This window comes from Mchenga conophoros, linkage group LG8, assembly GCF_057382185.1.
Source record: "Mchenga conophoros isolate Kocher_MC1m ecotype Shallow Benthic linkage group LG8, M_conophoros_male_GT1.1, whole genome shotgun sequence".
Lineage (NCBI taxonomy): Eukaryota > Metazoa > Chordata > Actinopteri > Cichliformes > Cichlidae > Mchenga > Mchenga conophoros.
Genome location: NC_140533.1, coordinates 19,326,922 through 19,353,384, shown reverse-complemented (window position 1 = coordinate 19,353,384; position 26,463 = coordinate 19,326,922). Strand labels below are relative to the sequence as shown.

Genomic DNA, 26,463 nt, shown 5'->3' with positions numbered 1-26,463 from the left:
AAGAAAAATGTGCTTGATGGCCCTGCTCTGCAGCTTAAATGGAAGAAGCAATCTATCAGAAATACTTCTAACCATCTACGGGCTTTTCTTACCGCAAACTAGCATCATAGCTGAGGTTATTTTGAGCTTTTCATACTCTGACGCTCTACAGTTGCCAGATCAAACGAGATGGGAGGTAAATAGTGTGGATGATGAGCAACAGCAAGGAGAGAGTTCACATGTGTAAGATTTCACAGCTAATCACGGGCAGCTCTGATTCATAGAGCACCATGTTCCACTTGCCTGTATATCATACGATGCTCCCCCCCCCCATCTTGCCACCCAAGCCTCACATCCTGTAACCTTGCCAAGGTCAGCTGAAGGAAATGATACCACTACAACACAAGATTTATTAGAGATTCACTCCCGTTTGTATCTGTGTTTACAGAACACATTGACTCCCACCGAGGAGCTGCTTCCTTCCCCAGTGGTTTACCAAGCAGGAGAGCCCATCTATTGGGTGTCACAGGGTGCATGAGCCCAACACCTTGTCTCCTGTGACAGGTGCTAATTGAGAACCAAACACTGGTTGTATCCAGTTTAAACCTCAAACCTTCCTTTTGCCTTTCTGTTACCGCACAGACGTGGATAACCTTGTACACTGATGTAAACCACTACATCTTATGTCATAAAAATGCACTATGAAGATAAAAATACTAATAAATGTTGTATGCATTACATGTCAGATGTAAATACAACCAATTTAAACACTCCACTGTGGTCACGAAACAACAAAGACCAATAATAAATCTTCTGATAGATCTTGATTTTAGAACTAAATATCTGGTGTATATCTGGTGTAGCCATTATCTGGCTATAGTCAGAATTGCAAAGGTTTTTCGCTAGCACCGGTACTTCCAACAGATAAAAACAAGGTCTATAGGATCAAAAATGTGGGAGTGAAAACCAAACAATGACACCAAAGGGCTCAGAAGAACCAAGAATAACTGCAGAGTGGTAATTCTCTGAGAGTTTGCAATTAAATTGCATCCGTTCACAATAGACTGGACAAGGTCCACATTGATTATTATATGGCTATTTCTTTTTAAATAAAAAAAAGTGAGGTAAGGCAATTTATCTGTAGAGCATCTTTCAACAACAAGCCAACTGAAAGTTCTTTTAAAATATTTAAAGGATTACAGCTAAATGAAATGGAAAATAGAAAAATAGGAGGAAAAAAGAAAACCAAACAGGAGAAAATGCTTCTGTGGTGGAGTTAGAAGTATGAATAAATAATCTCAAATATGATTTAATGATAAGAAGTACAACCTTCAAGCTCTGGTTTAAAACAGCTAAGAACTAAAGTTTTGTTTAGGTCTTAAAGTTTGTTCTCCGTATTTACTTTGACTCTGGGAGCAGAAAGCAAATCTGCTTAATATTCTCTGAGAGGCTGTAAAGCTCACAGAGTATCTGTGGAATAGAAATGCATTGCTAGTCTAAATCTATAGTGTAGACCAATTCAGTGCTTTTAATCCAGAGGCATTATTATTAAGTATTTTAAAGTATTTGGCGCACAAAAAGCCAATGTAAAGATCAGAGAACAGGACTCCTGTGATCTCTTGCTTGCTCTTAGTGAGCACATAAGTATCAGTACTCAGGCTTCAACACTTTTTAGAAAGATCTGTCCCCCTGCAGACAAAGTCACTGATAAGTTTTGATAAATCCCGTTGAGATAAGGACTTTAATTCTTAATATATAATCTTAGTTTGATAATAGTCTGATATATTCGTTTTCTGAAAGTGGTTATTAAACGCTGAATCCATGAGACCAAGATTTATGGATAAATTAATTGTATTTTATTATGACAGAAGCTAAGCAATCTTTTTTAATCATTCTTTGGCCGATCCAAACCTTGGCACATGCAAACACTGATTTTCACAATGTGCTTAGCTGGTGCTTGTATGAGACTAAGACCCCCTGGGGTAACAACTACGCAGATCGTTGCATCATCTGCTTAATTACAAATTATAACATTTATTTTGGGGATCCGTAATCGGGTTTAATAGATGTTGAATAGAAGTGGCCCCAGAGTGGCGCCTTGGGGAACTCCATAGTTCACTTCTATCTACACTGATGTGTTCACTACCCATCGACAAAAACGTAGATTCTATTGTTTTGGAAAGAAATCAAAGCAGGTTAGTAGTATCCCAGAAAGCCTGTTTATTATTTCTGCCTACTAGTCAGATGAATGCTTAAGGAGATAAAAGATTTTTGTACATATTTATTTTCTTAAATGTATCATATTGACCTAAATCTAAAAATGACTGACTCATAAAAACAGATATAAAGTTTAAAAGAATAAATGTAAGTTTTCATCTGGCAAACTGTGAGTGAAAGGTGATCATCCATGAGGAGATAAAGTAATAGTAAGGATACAGGGGTGACTGGCCTTCACATGTCCTTGGCATTGCAATAAAGGGATAGCGAATGGTTGCGAGTGCATCGCCCCTTGTCATTGACAGGGTGCTGCCCTGCCCCTTGCTTGGAGAGGACCGGGGCTTTAAATTGCTTCCATCTCCGAGACTGATTAATGAGAATAGTTCTAATCGGAGTTCTTGAGGCCAACAGCATTAGTCTTAATCTTCCAAGCCCCATCCAGCAGCAACACTGACATTTAATGTAGTGCTAGTGCAATGGTAATGAGAATTCATTCCCCAACAAGGGAGCAAACTCTTCTACAGAACGCCCCACACAGGTCTTGGATTCGGGAAGGTTATTGGACCCGAGTTTCAGGGGTTATTAGTTCTCTTCAGGCCATGAGTTACCTAAAATAACTTGTGTTTTACAGTCCACTCTGAGGCAGGACAAATTAAACCATGCATGAGCACACAGAAGATTTAAAGCTCTTATACATGGCCAGGACACAGTCTGGCAAAATCCTGAATACAACAAAAGGACAACAATATGACAATTTTCCAGGAGGTTTTCTGAGCTAAAATCCCAAATATTTGGTTTCCAGTTTCTCACATATATAAAATTACCCTGCTGAGTTGCCCCTTTTTATTTTTTTTATTTATTTTACTCATTGCAGAAATGAATGAATTGCAAGGATGATTTTTCACTATTTTTCAGGTAGAGGTTAAAATAAATTAATAACAAGACAAGACAAAAACCACTTATGAGTAAATATGTTAACAATGAATTGATTACTTGAAATATTAACAGCCCTTAAGTCTAAATGTGTCATCAGTACATGTGCATCGTTTTTATGAAAAAGTATATTAAGGTTGGATGTAATATGTAGTGCATATGTGAAAAACAGGCAATCATAGAACAATAGAGTAAAACCAGGCAACCTCTATCAACTGAATAAAAGCCAATCCCGCTGTTGAGTGCTCTTGTACCGATGCAAACAGTCCTCCTGTGCTCAGTTAGCAGTAAGTAAATTGCTCTGGGATTTGTATTGCCGGAATGCTTTAGCAGGTAATTCCTCTCTGTCTTTCATTTTGTTTGTCTGTGTTAAGTTCCCACTCTGGCCCCATCCATTCTCACATCCAGTTCCCGGCTTTGTCCATCCATCAATGGGCACACTTTGTCAGTGCTGACTTCATCCTGGCGGCTGCAATCACATCCGAGCAGGGCCCGACTGCCACTGGGGAGCTTTTTCACCTCCCATCTGCATCTCCCCGATCTGCTGACAGAGCCCCTGACGTGCAGTGTTTTCTATTGCACAGGCAAGCAAAAAAACACTAATGCTGCACCTCATTTCTTCAGACCACTCTTGGCCTCGCATGGCAACAAGAGAGGAGAGGAGAGAGAGGGAATGAGTTGAGATTGAGAGAGGCAGTGAGTTAAAGAGGGGGACCAGTTTTACGAAGGATTGGCTCTCAGCTCAGGCAACGGCTCAATTTGCCTTTTCTTCTCAAACACATCAATAAACATCACAATTGAAAATGTATCACTAATTAAGGCCTGAAAAGCTGCAGGTCATCTGTACTTTGAGGTGGGAGAGAGACAAAGGAGACAATGAGAGAGACAGGGGTGGCACATGGCACAGATGTCAGTGGTCATTGCACTGTTGAAGGTATGTCAAACATAGAGTCGGAACAGGATTGCAATTAGGAAATCTGGAAGTAATATAAAACATGCTTAGCATATTTCAATCTTTTCATTTTTACAGATCTATGTTTGATGTTTGATTTCCAACAATTACTGGTACTCTTATTTTGAGACAAGATTTAAAAACTCTGGAAAGTTATCATGGAAGATGTAAAGTTCACAAGGTGATGCAAAAAAACAAAAACAAAACACAGCACACACAGTACAAACTGTATACACAAGTATACACTGTTGAATCAGTGTACTTGCAATAGTTAACTACAATGAATAGCCAGATTATATCATGCTACGTAGCAAAAACTGGACATGGTTATACTCACTGCCCACTAAACTCTGCATTTTTATGAGCATTCTTGTTGTTACTATAAGCCGGTTAATCGACTAGCAACGGCAACTAAAACACAAATTAGGATTTGGGATTTTAAATCAAAACTTGATGTTTGATTCTTGAAATACAGGTGACTTTGTTTTATCATTTAAACATGGATATTTTGTTCTGATTTTTACTTACGAAAGACTTGATTTGTAAGGCTCAGAGCCCATAACATCAACTTGCAAGAGGATCCGGTTACACTGACTGAACTCTTCAAAGACAATATACAGTGGGGCAAAAAAGTATTTAGTCAGCCACCGATTGTGCAAGTTCCCCCACCTAAAATGATGACAGAGGTCAGTAATTTGCACCAGAGGTACACTTCAACTGTGAGAGACAGAATGTGAAAAAAAAATCCATGAATCCACATGGTAGGATTTGTAAAGAATTTATTCGTAAATCAGGGTGGCAAATAAGTATTTGGTCAATAACAAAAATACAACTCAATACTTTGTAACACAACCTTTGTTGGCAATAACAGAGGTCAAACGTTTACTATAGGTCTTTACCAGGTTTGCACACACAGTAGCTGGTATTTTGGCCCATTCCTCCATGCAGATCTTCTCGAGAGCAGTGATGTTTTGGGGCTGTCGCCGAGCAACACGGACTTTCAACTCCCGCCACAGATTTTCTATGGGGTTGAGGTCTGGAGACTGGCTAGGCCACTCCAGGACTTTCAAATGCTTCTTACGGAGCCACTCCTTTGTTGCCCGGGCGGTGTGTTTTGGATCATTGCCATGTTGGAAGACCCAGCCTCGTTTCATCTTCAAAGTTCTCACTGATGGAAGGAGTTTTGGCTCAAAATCTCACGATACATGGCCCCATTCATTCTGTCCTTAACACGGATCAGTCGTCCTGTCCCCTTGGCAGAAAAACAGCCCCATAGCATGATGTTTCCACCCCCATGCTTCACAGTAGGTATGGTGTTCTTGGGATGCAACTCAGTATTCTTCTTCCTCCAAACACGACGAGTTGAGTTTATACCAAAAAGTTCTACTTTGGTTTCATCTGACCACATGACATTCTCCCAATCCTCTGCTGTATCATCCATGTGCTCTCTGGCAAACTTCAGACGGGCCTGGACATGCACTGGCTTCAGCAGCGGAACACGTCTGGCACTGCGGGATTTGATTCCCTGCCGTTGTAGTGTGTTACTGATGGTGACCTTTGTTACTTTGGTCCCAGCTCTCTGCAGGTCATTCACCAGGTCCCCCCGTGTGGTTCTGGGATCTTTGCTCACCGTTCTCATGATCATTTTGACCCCACGGGATGAGATCTTGCGTGGAGCCCCAGATCGAGGGAGATTATCAGTGGTCTTGTATGTCTTCCATTTTCTGATGATTGCTCCCACAGTTGATTTTTTCACACCAAGCTGCTTGCCTATTGTAGATTCACTCTTCCCAGTCTGGTGCAGGTCTACAATACTTTTCCTGGTGTCCTTCGAAAGCTCTTTGGTCTTGGCCATGGCGGAGTTTGGAGTCTGACTGTTTGAGGCTGTGGACAGGTGTCTTTTATACAGATGATGAGTTCAAACAGGTGCCATTCATACAGGTAACGAGTGGGGGACAGAAAAGCTTCTTACAGAAGACGTTACAGGTCTGTGAGAGCCAGAGATTTTCCTTGTTTGAGGTGACCAAATACTTATTTTCCACCCTAATTTACGAATAAATTCTTTACAAATCCTACCATGTGAATTCATGGATTTTTTTTTCACATTCTGTCTCTCACAGTTGAAGTGTACCTCTGGTGCAAATTACTGACCTCTGTCATCATTTTAAGTGGGGGAACTTGCACAATCGGTGGCTGACTAAATACTTTTTTGCCCCACTGTATATATTTAGAGAAATGTATCATGCTTCTTGGGTTAATTTGTTGTCTGCACGTTAGGTTAACAGCTGTAAGGACATGGATAATGCCACTTCAAATGAGTCTGTAATATTAATCCATAATATTGGCTTGTGTGGTTCCGTTGTTTAAAAGAAGCATGGATGACACCAACAATGATCTTTGTGGAATAAATTCACACAGCGCCATAATTCAGACTCGTTTACATCAGGGAACACTAATTAGACTGCAGTAGAGGGTTATTAATAGGCTGGACTTTCCAGAATGATCTTGTTATAAATGGGCCCTGTCAAGACTTTCCTCAACCTCCAAATGAGTATTCTCACTTCACTGCCCCCATCCCAAGCATCAGCACCGGCGCCAAATAACAAATGATTGCTATTAACTGCATTGTCAGTAATGATGCCTCAGAACAAACAAAAGTCCATAAATAACAATTTGCTCGGAAAAAAAATAGCCCTTAAATGAGACAGATATGAAGGTGAGTTGAGGGCCTGGAGAAATAAGGAAGAGGCTCTTATTTGGGCAGAAAAGGGAAAAGAGCACTTGCTGATAATAATGTCTGATCTAGAGAGTGAACATTTGGCTGTTCTGAACCTGCCTGGTCTTTCCTGCATGAGGCTCTAATGTTATTTGCAGATTACAGCTTACTCCACACACACACACCCAAAAAAATCCACCCCACACTCAGCTGAGTGGGCTTAAACAACAAAGCAGCTCCTGCTCAAGTCTTTTACCCGGACACAAAGGCAATTCCTCATATTAATTAAGCCCTGTCACCGACATGCTCGCTCCCTCTCGCCAAGCACATGTCCGCAGCTCTGATATGTGGGCTAAGTGTTTTCCCTGATGCCTCACTCTTAGTCTGCTTTTCGCATAAAGCCTCTAGTGGGAGCCGCTGTTTACAGAGTCAGTTCCACTTACGCAAATCCCCCTGCCGTGTAAACAATATCCACGGCAACTAAACAGAGTGCGGCGCTGGGTGTTTACGGCGTGAAAAATGTTTATCCAATTAAGTGACATTTCAATAACATAATCCTAAAACCATGAAGGCTTTTAACAAGATTACATGACCTGCAGAGAGGCAAGAGAGTCACCCGCTCTGCGACATGTGGCTCAATAACATTAAAAGCAGCAGCAAAATATGACCATAATTACTTGGAGTCTCAGTAGCCGGTGCCAGTGGACAACAGTGAAGTGCACTGCATGTCTGCTACAGTGAAATACGACATTGCAAAGCCCATCATTGAAAGAAAATGAGCTTATTTCTCAGTCAAGGGAATTTTTTGTGTGAACAATGTTAATTCAGTTGCTCAAAGTGTGAAAAAAACCCCAAACAAATAAGAATGCAACTAGAAAAATATTTGATTCTCTTCATGTTGAAGTCAATGAAAACGTCAGTTGTTCTACAATAAGTCCAAGGTGTGCAGCTCGGGCTAGTACGTCAAAATAATGGGACACATAAACCCGAGGCCTCACGTTATGCACAGAAAACAAATATAGAGAAGGAGGTATCAAAATAATGAAAGATTGTTTATGTATTGTGGCATGAAATGGGAGGGTGTGTGAGAGAGGCTGCAGCGGGGAGAGGTGATGGTGACGGATGGACAGAACTGACAGTGCGGTATTCATCCTGCACGCTAGAGCGCACGTCCTGCTAGTGGCGGTCGACAGAGCAATAAATCACAGGCCCTCCATCCTGTATCTACAGCTTATTACATCCACCATGACAAATAAATAATAATCCCTGTCAGCACAGCTCTTTGCTCAAGGATTGAGTCTGAAAGCGTTTGCTCATCACTCCTATTCCTGAGTGAAAACAACAAAGTAGGGGAATTGAAAGGTATGGTTTACTGGCCCTCTGAAACTCTGAAAAACACATGGAAAAAAAAAGGGACCCAGGCGGCCAAAATAGTTGAAGAATGGAAGGATGTGGCTGAGTACAATAGAAACACAAAATCTTGTGCCGCTCCCGATCACCGTGGTATAAACATTATGGTATGATTCTCAATAATGGTTGGGTTTATTTTGGCTACTTCATGAATTATCCGGTTGTTAAGTCTGACGTCACTAGCCATGTCTGGGCTCCATATATCAAACGATCACTATAGCATTACTGAGAGTTGAAAAACTGTCTAAAGTCTTTCATATTTAATAAAGTGATCAGCGTTCTGCTCTACCAGGTGTAACAATTGAATTTAACATCCAGGCATCCATGAAAACGGAATTTATGACATTTAACAGAGTTAAAGTTAGCAGGAAGTTAGTTCGCTAGCTTCTATCTAAATACAATATAGCATGTCCTGACTGCGGGGTTTTGGAAACAAATTAAAACGTACAGCTCTGCTATCACTTCCAACATAAACGAAGACAGAAAACTAAACAGCAGTGACGTTTGTAGGGTTACTGAAGTTTGGCTAGCTGGTATATAATGATGTGCTACGTGACCGCTAGCGACACAGCTATGTTAGCATAATATAAACAAGCTAACTTTTTTTCCACTCGATAAAAGTTAACGTGAGGGTTCTCGGTGGTCAGGAACAAATGTAATCGCATGGCAGGATGCTGTAAAAGGACCAAACTTCAGCCAGGAGAACAACTGAGATAATCCATCCACAATACGAGGTTAGTCATTCATATACTGCTGCATGGGCTGGGCTGTTTTAAAAACTGAGCTTAAATAAATAATTAGCGGTAATAAAAGCCGAGGGAGATCAACAGTGATCACTGACTGTTTTAGGAGCTTTTTGAGATTAAATAGAAGAAAATACATAACATTAAACATGTTAACAACACAAAACCCATATTAAACGCAGACTACTTTAGGCCCGGAAGTAGGATTCGTCACGTCATCACTTAACAACCGGATAGTGGTGGAAATCTTTATTTACATCCCAGTGTTGAGTGAAAGCAGCAATACATAAGTGTAGAAGTACTCCACTGGACATAAAAAAAGGTAAAAGTAATAAGGATAGTGAATGGATATACAAAAGTTATTGTATTATTGAATCCATTTAACCAAATTATAAACATTCAAATAAGTTTAAATTTTCAGATAAATAAAAAAAAGAAGAAAATATGACCTGTAATGTTTTATTTAATTGGATTTTTAATATTTTGACCAATTGTGGACAAAAAAAATACATCCTATGAAATACAATATACCATCTTTACACTATTATAGTTAAAGTGAAGACAGACAAATTCAGAACTTGGCATTTACCCTTGAAGTAAGGATGAAATAGCTCACTAGGGGACCCACTGTGCAACATTTCTTGTTGGACCCGTGCTGTCACCCAACTAGAGCATTATTTCATTTTATTCTGTTACATTTAATACAAAATGTACTACAAAATCCCCATTAGTTTTCAGGTTGGGTCACTAGTGGACACTTGAGGCTCTGGGGCTCTAATGCACTGTATACAAATGTCAAATGTAAGTCACTGATATTCTTCATTTGGTTGGCTACTTAAGGCTAAAACAGAGACAAAGAACCATTGACATGCACAACCAATTTAACCAATTTAGAATTACAAGTTAATCTAACACGTGTGTCTCTGGACTGAAGAAAGAGTACCAGGTACAGTCCACAAGGAAAATATGCAAAGAACAGGTTCCAGTTGGCCAGTGGGTTTGAACTCAGGACCCTCTTATTGTGAGGTGACAGTGGTAACCACCACACAACTGTGCCATCCATTAGAGAGTGATGCATTTATATTAACAAACTATAGCATGGAGGTCCATCTATCCATCCTAATCACTTATCCAATTCGGGGTCACAAGGAGGCTAAAATAAGCATAGGTACTAACACCATACAAATACACAACACTACATGAAAGCCAGACTAAATAAGTGAGTTCACTATGTACACTCTCTGCTACATCACTTCTAGTCTTTTCCTATGTGTACACCTCCTAAAGGTTCCCCAGTAAAGCAGATTATTGAATATTATATTAGTAGTACCCTCCCAGTATTCAGTAAGGGGTCCTGGCTAGGCCCCCCATGTCAAACACCAAGCCCTGGAATGGCGTGGCTACGTCTGCAGCCTGTCCGCAATTCGGACACGACACATTTCACTGCATGTTGTACTCTGTATGATTGTGTATGTGACCAATAAAGCTTGTTTCAGTTGATTGGTAATCCACTGTTTCCTGCATTTAAGCAGTAATAATGATAGCCAGATAATGTAGTGGAGTGAGACATAAAATATAATGTGGCAAAAAGGCAGATCCATTTACCTGCTCCATCACAGATGGATGAAATGCAATATAAATAAGTGTAAGCCATCATGTCTGACAATAAACGGTAAGGAAAATACTTCTGCATCAGTCCTGGTATGCAATTTGCTTTCACTTTGTTGCACTCCGCATACTGTACAAGGAGGATGAATAAATCATGAGGCTTATAGAAAGGTTTAAGGGCAGAGGACATCAAAGTAAAAACACAAGGCTGTCAGGTTTTAGCTACATCAAATATAATTTTTTATTGGGATACATCTAGGAGTTATCTAATTGTTTAGTCAATGAATGTGCAGAGCTGCTGGCTGTATTGTTGGGATCAATATAAATTGATTTACATGTGTCTGCAGAGAAACACATCCTCCTCCCCGCTCATCTCCCTCTGCGCCTCCTCCTCCTCCTTTCACATTATTTAGAGGACATGTGCTGTAAAGCTCATTTCAGGCCTTTGTCCCTCATGCCCTCGTGTTTCTGTAAATTGTATAAGACCATTTAATCTTCCTTAGATGAGGAACCATTTACTTTGCACCGTCCTTCAATAAAAATTAAAAGCTCTCATAAAAACAGGAATGAGAGTGGAGCGCCCTCGACTAAATCAAAGAGTGTTGTTCTTCCAAAAGGCGAGTCTGAACACTTCCCGGGCCTGTTTTATTTTGACATTTGTAGATTACTTGAAGTGTTAAAAAGAAAATAAAATGCAGATGAGAGCGCGCCGTCGTAAAGGTTAGTGAACTGTAAATGGAGCTCTCCATCTTCCGTCGTAATGGCTGCAAAATTGTAAACATGCTGAGGGATGTGAGAGTATGTCCTGCAGCTCCTTTCGGGATTGCATAAACATTAATCATAGAATCACTCGGCCATGATTAATCACGAGTACTTGATCACGATGATCTCTGAGAGGAAATAAGGACCTCATTATTGCGGTCTCATAACACTGACTATCACTATAAATTGCAGCTGTCACACACACAACTAATTTTAATCTCAGAAAAGTGACTCTATAACTATGTTTCCCATACGACAGGTGAGAGAAGAGATAAAAGTTTAAGGGTTTTGCTGAGGAAGGAAATCCAGTAAACAAAGTAGCTCCTTTACTGTTCTCCATTATCTAAATTAACCAACTGCTTTGGCAACTGACAGAAAACTTCTTATGTCAAGATAATTACCATAATTGCTAATGATTGGCAGCAAATATCAATGTTTCTTATTAGAACATGCAGCTGCTCTGCTGACTACCAGAATCACTACTTCGTGACTTTCAAATCAGGTAAAATGAACAATAGTCGAGCAATTTGCAGTGAATGAAAGAAGAGGAAAAATGATGGATGGCAGAATAGACGAAATGAGACATTTAACAAACACAACACACAATTAAAACGGAACAATAACAATACACACACACTGGGAGAGCAAAGCAGTGAATACATGCATAGATTTTTGCCTTCTTTGGGCTCTTTTGTTTCACTGTGATGCGCAGTATCGAGTATTGCAGAATGACATGATACTGTCGCTGTGTGATCATGCTGTTGTATTATCATATTGTAAGTGACTCATTGTTTATGGTGAGCTTCTGGTGAGCTGGGGTGTGTAAAATCTTCGGAGAATACGTCCAAGGATAGGGACCAATGCAATTAAGAGACCAACACATCAGTATTGCCACCATGTAGCATGACGCAGCTAGCATTGCAAATAAATAAATAAATAGTAACTTCTCTTACACTCCTCAGCTATATGTGTATAGACCAGGGGTCAGCAACCTTTAGCACCCAAAGAGCCATTTGGACGCGATTTCCACGCAAAAGAAAACACTGGGAGCCGCAAATACTTTTTGACATCAAAAATGAAGATAACACTGTACATATATATATATTTTTTTACCTTTATGCTTTGTGTGAACAACTAAGGTGTGTTGCTTAAATCCATGAAATGCTACAGCGAAAATTACATTTTATTTATGTAATGAACTCATTTTGAACTCTTAAAGAAATATAACAAAAGGAAAGACACCCAGTTGAACTAAAATTAACCATGTAGCAAACAAAAACTGTTGTGAGCCGCCACCCTTATATCGCCTTTGGGCTTTTGGAGCCTTGACGTGACTTTTAAAAAAATAATTGGAAAAAAAGCACTATGCTGCTAAAAAATGAAAAATAGATATTTGCACAATTCTGCCTAAATATGTATTTTACCTGGTTAATGTGTGTGGCGGGGCGTGGTCTGCAGCACCTGAGCGGCATCCGCAATCACGCCTCGCCGCCTTAACGTCTGTGCCATCTATGCTGTTGTGTTGGTGTGTGTCGGGCTGTGAGCTTTAACACCGGCTGTATACGTACAGCAACCGTGTGTGAAAAGTGGTCAATAAAGAGATGCTGAAAAGCGTGTTAATGGAAACATCGTCGGGTCTGCCGTGGTACGTTTACAATGGGACTTCTGCTCCTGAACCTCTGCGCACAGCGTCTGCAAATCGGGGCTGTACGAAGTCACTTTCATCTTTACGCAGGACTGTAAGCTGTCGTCTGTGAGGCGTGAGCGGTGTTTGTTTTTAACATAGTTCACGGTGGAGCTGCTGACATAATGTGGATCCGAAGATCCATAATTAGCCTACCTGGGGTTGAAAGTCTCGCACGGTGTTTGGACGGGTATATCGGCTTCCGCAAGTGTGACGCTTATTTTGAGCGATCAAAAACTAATAGAATATAATTTTATATTTATATTTCAATATCACAATAATCTTCCAATTTAGAACTACAAGTTAAAAAAGAACTAACATAAATAAAATACACTTCAGCTAAATACTTTAAAAAAATAATTTATTTTCCCAAACCACGTGGAGCCGCACTAAAAGGACTAAAGAGCCGCAGGCTGCCGACCCCTGGTATAGGGGATTAACAACCTCATTTAAACAGTCATTATAATTCTAAAATGTCCCATTTAAGCATTCCTGAAAAACCTAAGGAATGTTTCCTCTTTAAAGGAAAGTGAAAGTCCATGTTAGGCCTCACAGAAACCTAAAGACTGGTCAGCAACCCTAGTAAACTCTAGTCAGAGAAAAATATGTACTTTTTTAAACACTCCCTGTTTGGTTTAGGTTTAGGCATACATGTTACTTGGTAGCTGTCAGGAGAAAAACAATCAAGGTTTGCATAGACAAGTTAACATGTTAACAAGATGTCCCTTTCCTCCATGTGTCAAAGTGACAACACCAGCGTACATATGACATGCGTGTTTATTTTTTGTTTGTTTGATTTTTTCACAAAGCCTCAAGAAGTCACGAAGTTTTAAAGTCTAGCCATAAGTTCCCTTCTGGTGGTTTTGACGAGGTAGGCAGTCTTGTGATTACACAGTGGTAAATTTAGGCTCAGTTACTAGCTTTTTGTAAAGCTTTCAATCGAATAGCTTACTTTAGTAAATAAACTTCTAGATCTGGATTTGTGGTCGGGCAAAACAGCAGATGGGAAATCTCTGCTTTTACCTTGTTTTCTTTTCTTGCGTTGACTGGTCTGAATCCAAATCTAAGCATATCTGGTGACATAATCCGCCTGCCAGATTTAGTTTCGTGTCAAAATGAACCACGATCGCAGTTGAGCAAATGCTGAGGGCCTGACAACCTCTTAGCGTGTGAGTTAAAACAGTACAGTGCCCAGAAAAACACAAAGCCCAATTAACATGTTTTTGGGAAACCATCAATCTTTTCCAAGCAAACGTTGTACCTGAACTCTCAGGAAAGAACCAAATTCCACACAGCAAGCGAGTGAATATTTGGCCCAGCAGACCACACGTTAGGTGCGCTTGACACGTTTCTCAGTATGATTCAGCTGCTGTCAATCGGTTTATCATTAAATTGGCCACATTATTAAAATCTTACTGGATTATAAATTCCTAAATCCTCTGACTGGAAAAACATGATAGCGCTATGAGGATTTCAGAGACTTTCCATGGCATGGGATGGACAGAGCAGAAAGCTCTTGGGTGGGACAATCCCGATAAGAGCTGCTCACCCTGTTACATTAAGGGGGTCAGGAGTTCACAACCCTCTCTTCAACTCTTCAAGCCAGGCTTTGAACTCCTGACCTGCTCGAAAGGGGGAGGCCCTCCATGCACAGTAGCTGCATTTACGAATGCATGCTGACTCTATGCCAGCACAGCGTAATCGAGAGAAATCTGATAAGATCTCGCTTCAGAAGAAGCTGCTCAGCCAGCCCTTTGTATTTATGGGTAAGTCTCATGGTTACCCCTGACCATAAATCATGTTAATTGGTTTACTGATAAAATGTCTGTCAGGCCCTATTCACATAGTGCTGTGGCACCCCCAGTTACTGTTTAATCTTTGTCCTGCAATAGTTCATCTGTTTAACTGACTGGAGGTGCGGAGGAGTGGAAAAGGGAGTTCTTATCCATAGATGCAAATTTAAGACACTGCTTGGTTGGTTGACCTCACAGATAAATGACACAACTTTCACTGAAACACAACTGACAACACATTGTTAACACATGAGTAGATCATCTTTCCAGGTTATCAGAGGTCTGTATTTTTCCCCAATTAATTCATATACATTACTTGATAAACCTCCTGATGTCTATTTCTTACATAAATCTCCTCAGTATACCTCACTGGTTGCTCTGATCTTTTCAAAGATGGCTATATCTCATTCTACAGGCTGGTGGTGATGAATAAAAATTGTCTGTAAAGATGTCTGCTTTTAGACTTCTCAGTAAATTGTATTGACTTTCTGGCAAGGACATTGAAGCCCACAGGACTAAACTGTCCCTCGTCAACAGATAGACCACACACACAAACGTTCATTTACCTGTCAGATTAACATTAGGAGCGACTCTGCTCCAGGCCATATGGCAAGGTACCAGGAACAATACTTGGAGAAAGAAGTATTTGTCTTCAAAAATGTCAACAATCATCAATTCACGAAAACCAAGACACTTTAAAAAGCAAAGGAGTATTAAGACACTTGTGTCTAATTTATATACTATAAAACAGGAAGACTTGTTCGGTTGTATTGAGCAGTGTTCTGCTTTAAAACTTTCCCTAGCGCTAGTATCTTTAGCGCAACTTAATTCTGATAGTTCATAGCGGCAGATAATTATACACAAGTTTCTTTCCAAGTAGATCATGTGCTTCTATAAGAAGCTGAGGCAATGCAACGCAATCTACTCTTATTTGGCTGGCGTTGATCTTTGCATGATTAATGGTTTGAAAGGATCCAGAAAAAAGGTCAAATGCAGGAGCTGCTATACGGGGTAATTAAGACAAACATGATTAATAACCCCAAGCTGCCACTGTGTTCTGTAAACAAGATGCAGCCAGATGGGATGCATATTTTGAATATCATACATTAGTTTTCCAGAGCATAAGGGCACAAAGCTATTGAAGGCACTCTGAAATAAGCTTTATATTAATGTTGCTGAAACACAGCTAATAGCTTGTGATGTATGGCGAGAGCGCATTAATGTAACAAACTTTATACCTCATTGAAACTCTACAATCACTCTAAAAATAGCATTACATCAATGATCGCATTAATGGAATAGAAAAGTCAATGGACTTAATTGCTCCTTAGCTTTATTGTCTCCAGAATATGAGCTGTAGATAACACGAGTACAGTATAATAGCTCCATCATGGAGACTTTCAAAGCGAGCTGTGATAACGGTCCTGACTGAGAGAGGAAAAGTCTCCCACTCTTATTCAGTCCATTATCTTACTTACTCCCCTCTCTTTCTGCCCACCAGTGTGACTGACAGTGTAGAGGGATCAGGTCCAGCTTCCAGGGAAAGCAGGGAGACAGGTGTCAAAATGGTCCAGCAAGCAAATCTAACCCTCGCTAATCAGCCCTGTTGTTCCTCTACAATCCACGTCTAGTCAGCAGCTCTCATTCCGTATGAAAAACAATTACGCCGGTTTGAAGTTGAGTGCGCACTAACTCACCTGTCTCTTCTGATAAGTGTGAGGATGGAGCAGTGGGAGGTGAGAGGGAGACGGTGAGGGCAGTGGGAGAGAAGAGAAGCAGGAATCGGAGGCAGAGATGAGTCTGACGTGAAATGTGTTTGGATGTATCGCTTCTCAGGCTTCCCCAAAACAGCAGGGCTACATCTAAAGATATGTCAGACACTTGATTAACAACTCAAGTGTAGAAAGTCAACTAGAAAACACAAACAGCCTACAATATTAAACGATGGGAGAAAAGATGAAACCAGAAGGATCAGAAGTGCTATTTTGATAAAAGAGAGGTGCTGTCTTCTTTCGTGAGACTGTTTGCTAGTTAGATTAATATTTCAAAACCTTAACAGATTTCAATGAAATCTACCCCAAAGTTGGGAAGATCCAGTGAGGGGTTCAAAAAAGATTTATAAACAACTAAACATGCGGTAAGTTAAAGAAAATTTGGATATTAAAAACATATTATCTTGTAATTTTTTAGTAAAGTCAAACAATGTTCCTAGTCTATGTTCTGATATTTCACCCTGTATGTCAACCAAATATTTCAACCTCATGTCACTTGACCCGGAAAAGTGGAAGATGGATGGATGGATTTGTTAAAACTTTAGCAAACATACATTTAAATACATTATATAAGGCAAAATTATGTGTGTGTTTGGGATCATTGTTATGCTGATGAATTAATCTGTTGCCCAAATACGATGGACCCAAATCTGACTGGACATGTCTGTGTTCATAATTTCATCAATCTGGACAAGATCTCCAACACTGCAGTCCAAACAATGGCAGAGCCTCCACCATGATTTACAAATGACTGAAGACAATCAATGTTATACCTCTCCTGATCTCAGGGAGCTCCTTGCAAATTACCTTGCTGATGCAAAAAATACTATAAACAAAATCTCTGTCAAACTGTGTCCTCTTTGGCATGTTTCGCAATTTCAACTAAGGAAACATAGAGTGGCTAAAGATATGACGATACAATTTAAAATTGGTTCTTTGCTAAATTGTGTGCTATGTGTTGACACATGTTTTGCACAGTACATTAAAATTAAACTGTCAAAATGTCTTCTTTCCTTCAAACCACCATAAAATCTAAAAAGTCATCTGCTGTCTGTTATCGCACATTAACAGGCCTACAGCGTTGGTGGACATGTAGCCAGAGACAACAGGCATTAACACATTCATTAAAACGCGCATGAAAAGATGGGGTTAATTAACTGACAATATACAAGAGATTATTCCCTTACTTCAAAGGAGAATTGCTCCAAGAAGGAGGAGGATACGCGAGCTGGGATGGACGAGGCACCACACAGTCATGTATTGAAATAATAGCTGACAAAGATCCTCAACATTTGTGTCAGTGTAATGCTCAGTGGCACCAAAAGCAGCGCCACTACCAGAGCCTCCGGTTTAATTCGTGGTGATGGGCCTGGGACTCTCCGCGGGCCGAGGAGGCCCACTGATGCGGTCGGCAGTCGGCCCTAATGCGCCGGCTTGATGGGAGATGAGCGGGGAGGGGGAGCGGTCGCAGCCAATGGGCACTTGCTGAAGTAAGACCACAGTGACAGTAAGCAGCTGTGAGAACTTTCATTCTCGCTCAACAGGAGTCGGCGCTAAGTAAAAGCGTTTCAGAGGTTTGACAGAGGGGTGTTGCAGAGCTGTGATTAAATGGCAACTATGTGCAGACCTCTGCAAGTAGCTGCAGGTGGACAATAGAGTTTGACCAGTCAGATGAATGCTGAGGTCATTTACGGGACTCTTTTATCCACCATTCCCGTCTTTGCTTTGCATCCAGCTAAGATGATTACTTTTCTTTGACTACGAGGCGTGAATGGAGGAAAATGTCAGCTGCGATTCTTTTAATTATTTATTTGACTACATGAAGTTGCAAGTTTACACATTTCAGTGTGAACCAGTTTATCCTGCAATATTAAACATAGAAAAACAGCAAAACAGCAGATTTAAGAGGCAGGAAGCAGAATGTAAATGAAGTTAGCCAGCCTTCTTCTAATCCTCTAGAAAATTGGTGGACTAAATGTTTCAGGTTTTTAGGGCTACGTTATCAATTGATATAATTAAAGTGCAAGGATGCGGTCTAACAGGGGGCGTCGTAATTTTACTATGTCCAATTCCATCATGCGGTCTAAGCATTGAATATACAACTACCATTAATATTTACCATCATGCAGTTATGAACCTCTGCCTGCTGGTTAAGATGCTGTTTACATCATATCTGTATAAAGATAAAGGTATGGTCTATTTGTTATTGTATTTTCATAGAACAACAACAGTCACCTGAAGCTTAAAATCAGCTAAACCAATGAGCTTCTGCTACCAAAAGAAGAGGAGGTCCTATGTCCATCTGTCATCCAGGGACAGGAAGTGAGGACAGTGGATCAATAAAAAAGAAAAAAACTAAACTGGGCTCAGAACACTGCAGCTGTCTTCAGGAGGGAGAAGAGCAGACTCCTACTCCTCGGCTCCTGCTCAGTTATGTAGTTATGTAATTAATAATGGCCAGAAAATTGTTTTTGCTAAACATTCTGATGTCATACTGAAGTTGAACTTTGACTTTTAAATATGAAATGTCATCTATTTATTTTCATTATCACAATTTGCTCATGTATTCTTTAGTTATAGCCAAAAAAAGTGTTTTGCGAGGTCACAGAGACCCAAGATTCAAAAACTAGAATGAAAACTTTCCAAAGTGAGGGTATGGGGCAATTTTAGCTAATAATCTCAACCTGAAAATCAGAGACAGTAAAACTCATATGTGTTAAGGGTGCTAGCTTATTCTGTAAGATTTAATTATAACCTCACTGTAGAAACCTGAAGACTGTAGAATGACAACACCATGAGATTATGAATTACAATATAAATTTACAGTCGACATCTATGATGACGATGCTAAATTGCTGTCTAACTTTACTCAGCAGAACTACTTACAATATATTATTAAGAAAAGGTAACAAATTGCAGTTGACTGCACTTCAGTGCGTGCAATCTGACCCTCTCAGGAAAACGAGCAATAAAAAAGAGCCACAACTCCCTGCGTGGGATGGTTTCACTTTCAGGGTCAGTAGACTTTCCAAAGTAACAAGCCGAGCATATGCCGCAGCAGTTCCCCTTATGTCCCAAGAAAGACCCAATTAATTCATCAATCTGTACACCTCTGTCACTGCCTAGTGCATTTTAGCCCCTTGCCAGCAGAGCTCTATCCATTACCGGCCAGGTTGTTGAGCTCTCTCCTCAGCCTGCCTGCCAAACAGCCATCCAGGGTGGCTGCTGGGTAATTACACATTGCCTTGACAACACACGATTGTTTTCCTAGCAGTATATTACTTCATTAGTACTTTCCAACATGCTGTATTTCTTTTTAAATGTCACATTTTTTTCGCCCAACTCAGTCCAATCTCAACTCGTCTGTATATCATAACAATCATTAATAACTGTCAGTCGGCAGCATCAGTTCAGCACACGGGCTGCCTCATTAGCATGGCCCAGCATTTGTTCTGTGGAGAGGCTGATTATTTTCTACAACAGGCCAGGCCAATTACTTTGGTGAAATGGTATCACATAAATCAAAACTTAACAAGGTGGCAAATTTGAAGTTATCTGATTCCAAGAGATACTGTAACTAATATGTCACTGTCACAAGTGCTCTCTGCAGGTATGCCGCCGCCATACCAAATATATCATCCCACAGGATCTCAGAGGCTTTCTAGAGGAAATTACCATATTCGGAAAAGTGGGTATGGAAATGGGAGGGTTCAAGCAAGCTGGCTTTGGGCAGTGCAGAGGGTGAAGTGGATGGAGAAAGACTGATTCACGCTCTAATGTCTTTTCAGGCCATCCCGAGCAATATAACATTTCGGCTTTTCTTGGAGCTCAGACGTCTCCTTTTACTCTTTACATGATGATGCTCATCCATCACGTCATGACAGCTACATCAAACCAACAACAAACACGCAAACCCAGCAATCTAAAATATGCTGACACCACATGCAGACACGCAAATACTGAACACTTAAGCTCTGCTCTGAGTGGCCTTTTTGTCTGTTTAAACTATATTTTCATTCTGCTGGGAATTCCCACAACCCAGAATGTGTGATAAAGTACACTTCTGTCCGCTAGGCACTGACACGAGAGCGATTGCAGAAGCTGTGTAAATGGGTTTCTGTTTGTTTGCCCTTGTTTCTTCTCCCTCCACCAACAGAAGCTGCAGTATGCGCTGCACAATGACTGGTTTTTACTCGCTGTTAGTTAAAGAGAGATTACCTCTCACTAAAACATTCACCTCATCTTGATGTCATTTGCTCCATTTGTTTTCCACTGTCTGCAGCACTGCCTCTGCTCATTTCTCATTTTTAAGTGAGGATTGAGGACAGATGGATGCGAACTCAAAGTTTCTGATCTTTAGCAGAAGTTATGGAGGGTTATCTTTGGCTGTATATCTCTGCTCTGGCAGCGCTCCCCTGGTGATGAAGGATTAACCACCGCAGCTGTCTCTTCCCCAGGATGATGCAGTGCACTGCTCCCCGACACGACAGCATCACTTAATCTTAATGTCCGCTTCTCCAGAGCGGCCGCACAGGACAAAGCCAATCAGCATCACATGCCATGAGGATGGACCTACAGCTTGGCCCTGGAGTTTCTCACCCTTGCAGGCCTATTCATCAACTTCAGCCACACCAATCCCAGAGTTCTCCCCTCGCAAACCACAGCTGAGCCGCCCAGTGATGTATAGGACACTCAGGGAGGGGGGCCCAGGCCTGCCGTGCGCAAGAGAACACTTATCAGATTGCACATTATGCACTGCTTTGTGTTACTGAATGGAAAAAAGAGGAAAGAGAAGTAATGAATGTACTCAGCCTTCCTTCAGCCCAGACCACCTATTTGCTGTGTTTAAAGAGATATCTGTTCAATAGTGCTCTAGCATTAAGGATGAGGTAGATCCAGAATAATGATCACTGTTCATTTAGATAAATTGCACTCAGAGAATCCATTTGTAAAGATCTGAATTCAGCTGGAAGCAAAGAGAAGGGGATATTTGCTCCACATCCTCTCCAAACTATTACCGGTAATACAGGATGCGCATGCCTCACAGTATGGGGGAAGCTATCTCATAATCTCACGCAGGTTGCAGTCTTTATGATATGAAAACGCACACAGCAACGTATGCAAGACACATGTTACGCATCGACTTGAAAGCAAGAACCAGATTCATTTTCTGGCCATGCGATGTTTAACATGTAATACTGCTGGAAGGGGGAGGGTTGGGGGGCATGCAAAGCGAAGCACATGTAAAGCATTCGGAGCTGATCACTGAGAAGAGCGCGCTGCATTGGTGCAATATCAAAGAACAAAGTACGAACACATACAGCTAATCCTTTAAAGTCAAAGACGTTTGATCGAGGGATAACCATGCCCTATCGTGACCCATCCTGATAATATAAAACTACGCTAAACAATATGATGATAGCCTTCCTGTAGCAATGAGAGCACTTTGCCAACACCAGCCATCAACCCCCATTGTGAACCTGATAATAAAGAGATGACACTTTTATGATACCATAATTAACAGTGCTCTAGGATGAAATTAAATCAATATGCCCATCTAATATCATTTTCCCTAGTTATGCAAATCAAACATTCAAAGCCCTTGGAAAGTGATATGAATTGCTTTCACATTTCAGTTCACACATATTATCATATCAGACCTCTTGGGTTTGATGACATGGAGGAGGGGGGGGGGGGGAGACTTAACGATGTGAAGACTGCGCTGGGGAGATGAGAGCGACCCTGACTGCTGATTAGCTCGACGAGACAACAGGATGATAATGTGAGCGCTAAGATTAAAACAGTTCTACTTATTTCTAAGATAAAACGGCAAATCACGCCGTAGTGGGGATCAGAGTGGAAAAAAGAAATCTGGAGAATGTTACACATCAGATTTAAGCACCTCTGCTGCAGAGTAACAAAACGTCTACCGTGCCATAATGAGATAAATTATAACTTTTAATTCCCCAGAACACATGCTAGCACCCTTTTTAGAAACGCTGTATCTCTGCAGTGGGAGGTGAGGTGAAAGTATACGGCCTTTCCCTTTATGGATATGAGACAAAAGGGAGGCTGTGATGGCTGGGTGCAGACAACGCTAGCAGCGGCGGAGGGGGTGGCTAATGGCCGTGATTAATGACAATGGGCCAGAGGAGAGCTGGGACACCGGTGCTACATATATCATCCCTTCTCATCAGTCTATGCACCTCTGTGGCCTCTTCTCTGCAAACCGGCACACTACAGCAAGAAAAAAAGAAAACACATCATCTACTCCCAGTCAGCATACCACCGAGAAGGTTCCAGCGCGAGTCTTTATGGGCGTCGTAGAGGATAGCTAAGCAGGGAAATGACATGTAGAATAAGATACAATGAGTAAAGGGGAGGTGGCCGCGTGTGTGATCACTCATGTTTTTCATGAACTGAATACTTCCTGTGCTTAAGTCGGATTTCCAAGGTCTAATCTTCCATATGGAGAGAGATGAGTTATTGGCTATTTATGAATAGAAGTGATGATGAATGGTGCTGCATTTATCTGCATAAGTAACTCCAAGGGCTGGCACAGAAGTTCAGGCAGCTATAATAAACATAGTTTGCACTCAGGGGCAGCTCTTTATTTATGAGGCTCTGCGAATAGATATTATGTGGCCATCATAGTTCCCTTCATTCCCTTGAGGACAGGACAGGAAATAGCTCCTATATATGGAATAGATTTAGAGTTTAAACTACTCTGACCAAGCTCAGCACCATCACTGTAATAAACTCTACTAAGGGTTTAGTTATGGCCATTTAATGAACTGCATTCTTATGGGAATTATAACACACTGTGGGACTTGTGGTTTTAATTAGGAGGCACCTTGTTGGATCCTAGTTAATACCTCTGACTTACTGAAAACATGGCAAATTAATCCCCAATTAATACTACAGACAGATTTAGCCATTATGAAACTGCTTTCATATAAAGGGATGAAAATATCCCATATTTTAATAGTTTAATCTTTTTTTCTGTGATGAGAAAACCATCCCCGCAGAAAACAAGTTCCGCTAACTCTTGACCTCCACTTTGCCTCCTTTAGTACGCAACAAAGTGACAAAACCACTTCCTACCTGTACTGGAGACTAACTTAGTGGATTTATAGTGTGAAACAAAGACATTTATGCTTTTACTTTAATTCAATTCATTTCAGTGGAGTTTCAACAAATGGTTATTGCAGTGCTAAGATAATTCAAGTCATGTAATAAGCAGATTAATTAAGCTAACCAGCAGTATATACAGGAGCTGCAATTAGTTATAACTTTAGCCAAATACGCGTCTTCTACAAAACTGCATTAATACTACTGCTGCTACTACTACAACTTCCACCACCAATAATCTTAGCATAATGATCATAGTATATGTATACACTACTGTTCCCTAACTCCTCCTACATCCGCTAATTAAATTGGACAAAATGTACTATGTAAACTGCCTAGCGTAACAGGATCATCATACATAGCTTTTGGGAAATATTTTTACAACTCAAATTCTTTCAAAAATTATATATTTTATGCGTAGCAGCTGATTACAAAATGAACAGCGACATTATGATACATACACGTAACATACACACATACACGTAATGTTGTTGACAGTACTCTGAGGTCATCAAACAGTGATCCTAATAGTGCCTGTAACTGATCATGTCTTCAAAAATGAATATACAGCTTGCAAAGTAGAATAACAATAAATATGTGCATTTATTATTCATTTGTTTGTTGTTTACGAACAGGCGTTTTTGCCACCATACTATATAAAGTGATATATTATGAACATAAAAAGAAGAGTTAACATACACGTCTGTGTTTTTATACGTGAGCAAGGGAACAAGCGTCACAGGTCTGGAAATAAATGAACATAGCAAGGATTTTTGCATTTGTGGAAAATGTATGAAAAAATACCTCAATTTCTTAACTAAATGAACATTTTTCAGACTGAACCACTAAAAATATCAAGTTTTTCCAACTTTTACAAAATGTCCTGGAATTTTCTATAATCTATATGTGAATGTATATGCAATCAAACATAGATATCCATATATTTAGCTATTGTTTTACTGACAACTGTTATTTGGTCTTACATTTGGCATTTTGGCTATTTTCACAACACAAGACATTAGACTAGAGGCTTGTCAGGTAATGCTACAGTTTTAGCATTTTTAAAGCAAAATTGACTAATTTAGGCCAACTCCTTAAGGTGTTGTCCATGCTAAAAACAGATAACTTTAAGTCTTCATAGGAAAGAGTGAAATAACAGCTATAGAAGTCCAAGACGATTTAAAAAATATCCCAATTTCATTGTACAAATTACAGCACATTTATATTTTCTTGCATATCTTTCTTCTAATTATTTCTGAAAGCTCTCTACTCTAGGACATTCAAACATTACAGTGAATTTAAATTCTTCCACTCGAACAGCATCGGGCTCCTCTTTCTTTTCCTGAGGGCAATTTGTTCAAGAGAATGTTGCTTTTAAACTATTCCCCTCAGGAATAATTTCTGTCCTTCACACTCAATTCTTGTTTAATTTTAGAAAACAAGCTGATAGGTAATTAGTCATTAATCCAGTCTTCTGTGTTTCAAAATTGCTTGCTACTGGCAATAGTTAGAATTTAGCTCTTTCCTTTTGCTCTTTATTGCTTATTAAATGCACAAACAAGGCATCTTGGGAGAAAACAAGGCATCTTTTGTCTCACCAACTGTTCTCTCCTATTTTCCATGGGTGCTACGTATAATTAATATCTCAGCCGTGCCGGAGGTTGTCATTTTTCAAATGGTTTCCCTGGAAATGTTCTACACCTCTTAATGGCCCTGCTAATGCTGTAGCTGTCATGTCTTGGACAGCTGCACTTTTACAAGACAAACTCAGCTGTGCCACGGGCTTCTCTGTGGACTTACTCACTCAAAGGTTTAGAGGCTGGTGCTGCCAGCTGGCAACAGAACACATAACACTTGATTAATCTTTACCTTGTGTCTATGAATGGCAAGTCACCTTCCAGTAGTGTCCCTGGTGTGCAAAATATTTTTACAATTTTCTGATGGATGATGGGTTGGACAAACAGCCACAAATTCAATTGAAACCAGATGACCACTTACTGATGGCCTCCAGTGTGTTAAGAGCTGAGAAGATCTGTAAAACATACTCAAAGCATTAAAAGTGCAAAATCAAAGAAATTGTAGGACTAATATATTCAGTTGTGAATAAAATACTCCAGTTCAAACATTTATACACTTGTAGAGAATCAGATGTGTAGAAGCTGTTTTGAACAATCTGTGGGTCAGCATCTACTAAACACCCGTAAAATGTTCTAAATTGTCACATATCATCAATCAATACAGAGCATTTTTTTAAAAAAAACAAAAATTACAAACTATTTTTTATGAATGATCTATTTAGGAGGAATCGGTACAACTGAAGCAATGTAACTACATGCCAGTAGAAGGAAATTAGCAGACAACTAATTGAGTAATTATTGTCGATGTATATTATAAAGAAAAATAACTAGTGCTGTCGGGGTTAATCTCGTTAAAATGACGTTAACGCCATAACCGCATTAACGCGGCAAATCTCCGTTAGCAAGTTAGCACGGATCAACCCGTGCATGGGACTGCACGGCGCTAACGTCAACGAGCTAGCTGCGCTAAAACTAACATGGCTTGCAGGAACAATCACACAAGGATACTAACCTTGGTAACCACAGGTTACTAGGTAAAAATGTATATTCCCCAGCTAGTTAAAGAATAATTACTGACAGTTACTATGGAAAATCGGTCACAAAGACAATGCTGGACCAAGAAAACCTCCTTGAATGCTTTGGTCGCTAGCATAATGCTGTAGATGCTTGTGGAAAACTTATCTGG

At 40.2% G+C, this 26,463-nt stretch overlaps 1 protein-coding gene across 1 annotated transcript in view; it reads right to left on the bottom strand.

Moving 5' to 3' along the window:
- Positions 1 to 26,463, bottom strand: part of LOC146568617 (uncharacterized) — a 163,496-nt gene that overhangs the window by 59,517 nt on the left and 77,516 nt on the right. The gene's annotated exons all lie outside the window — the stretch shown is intronic.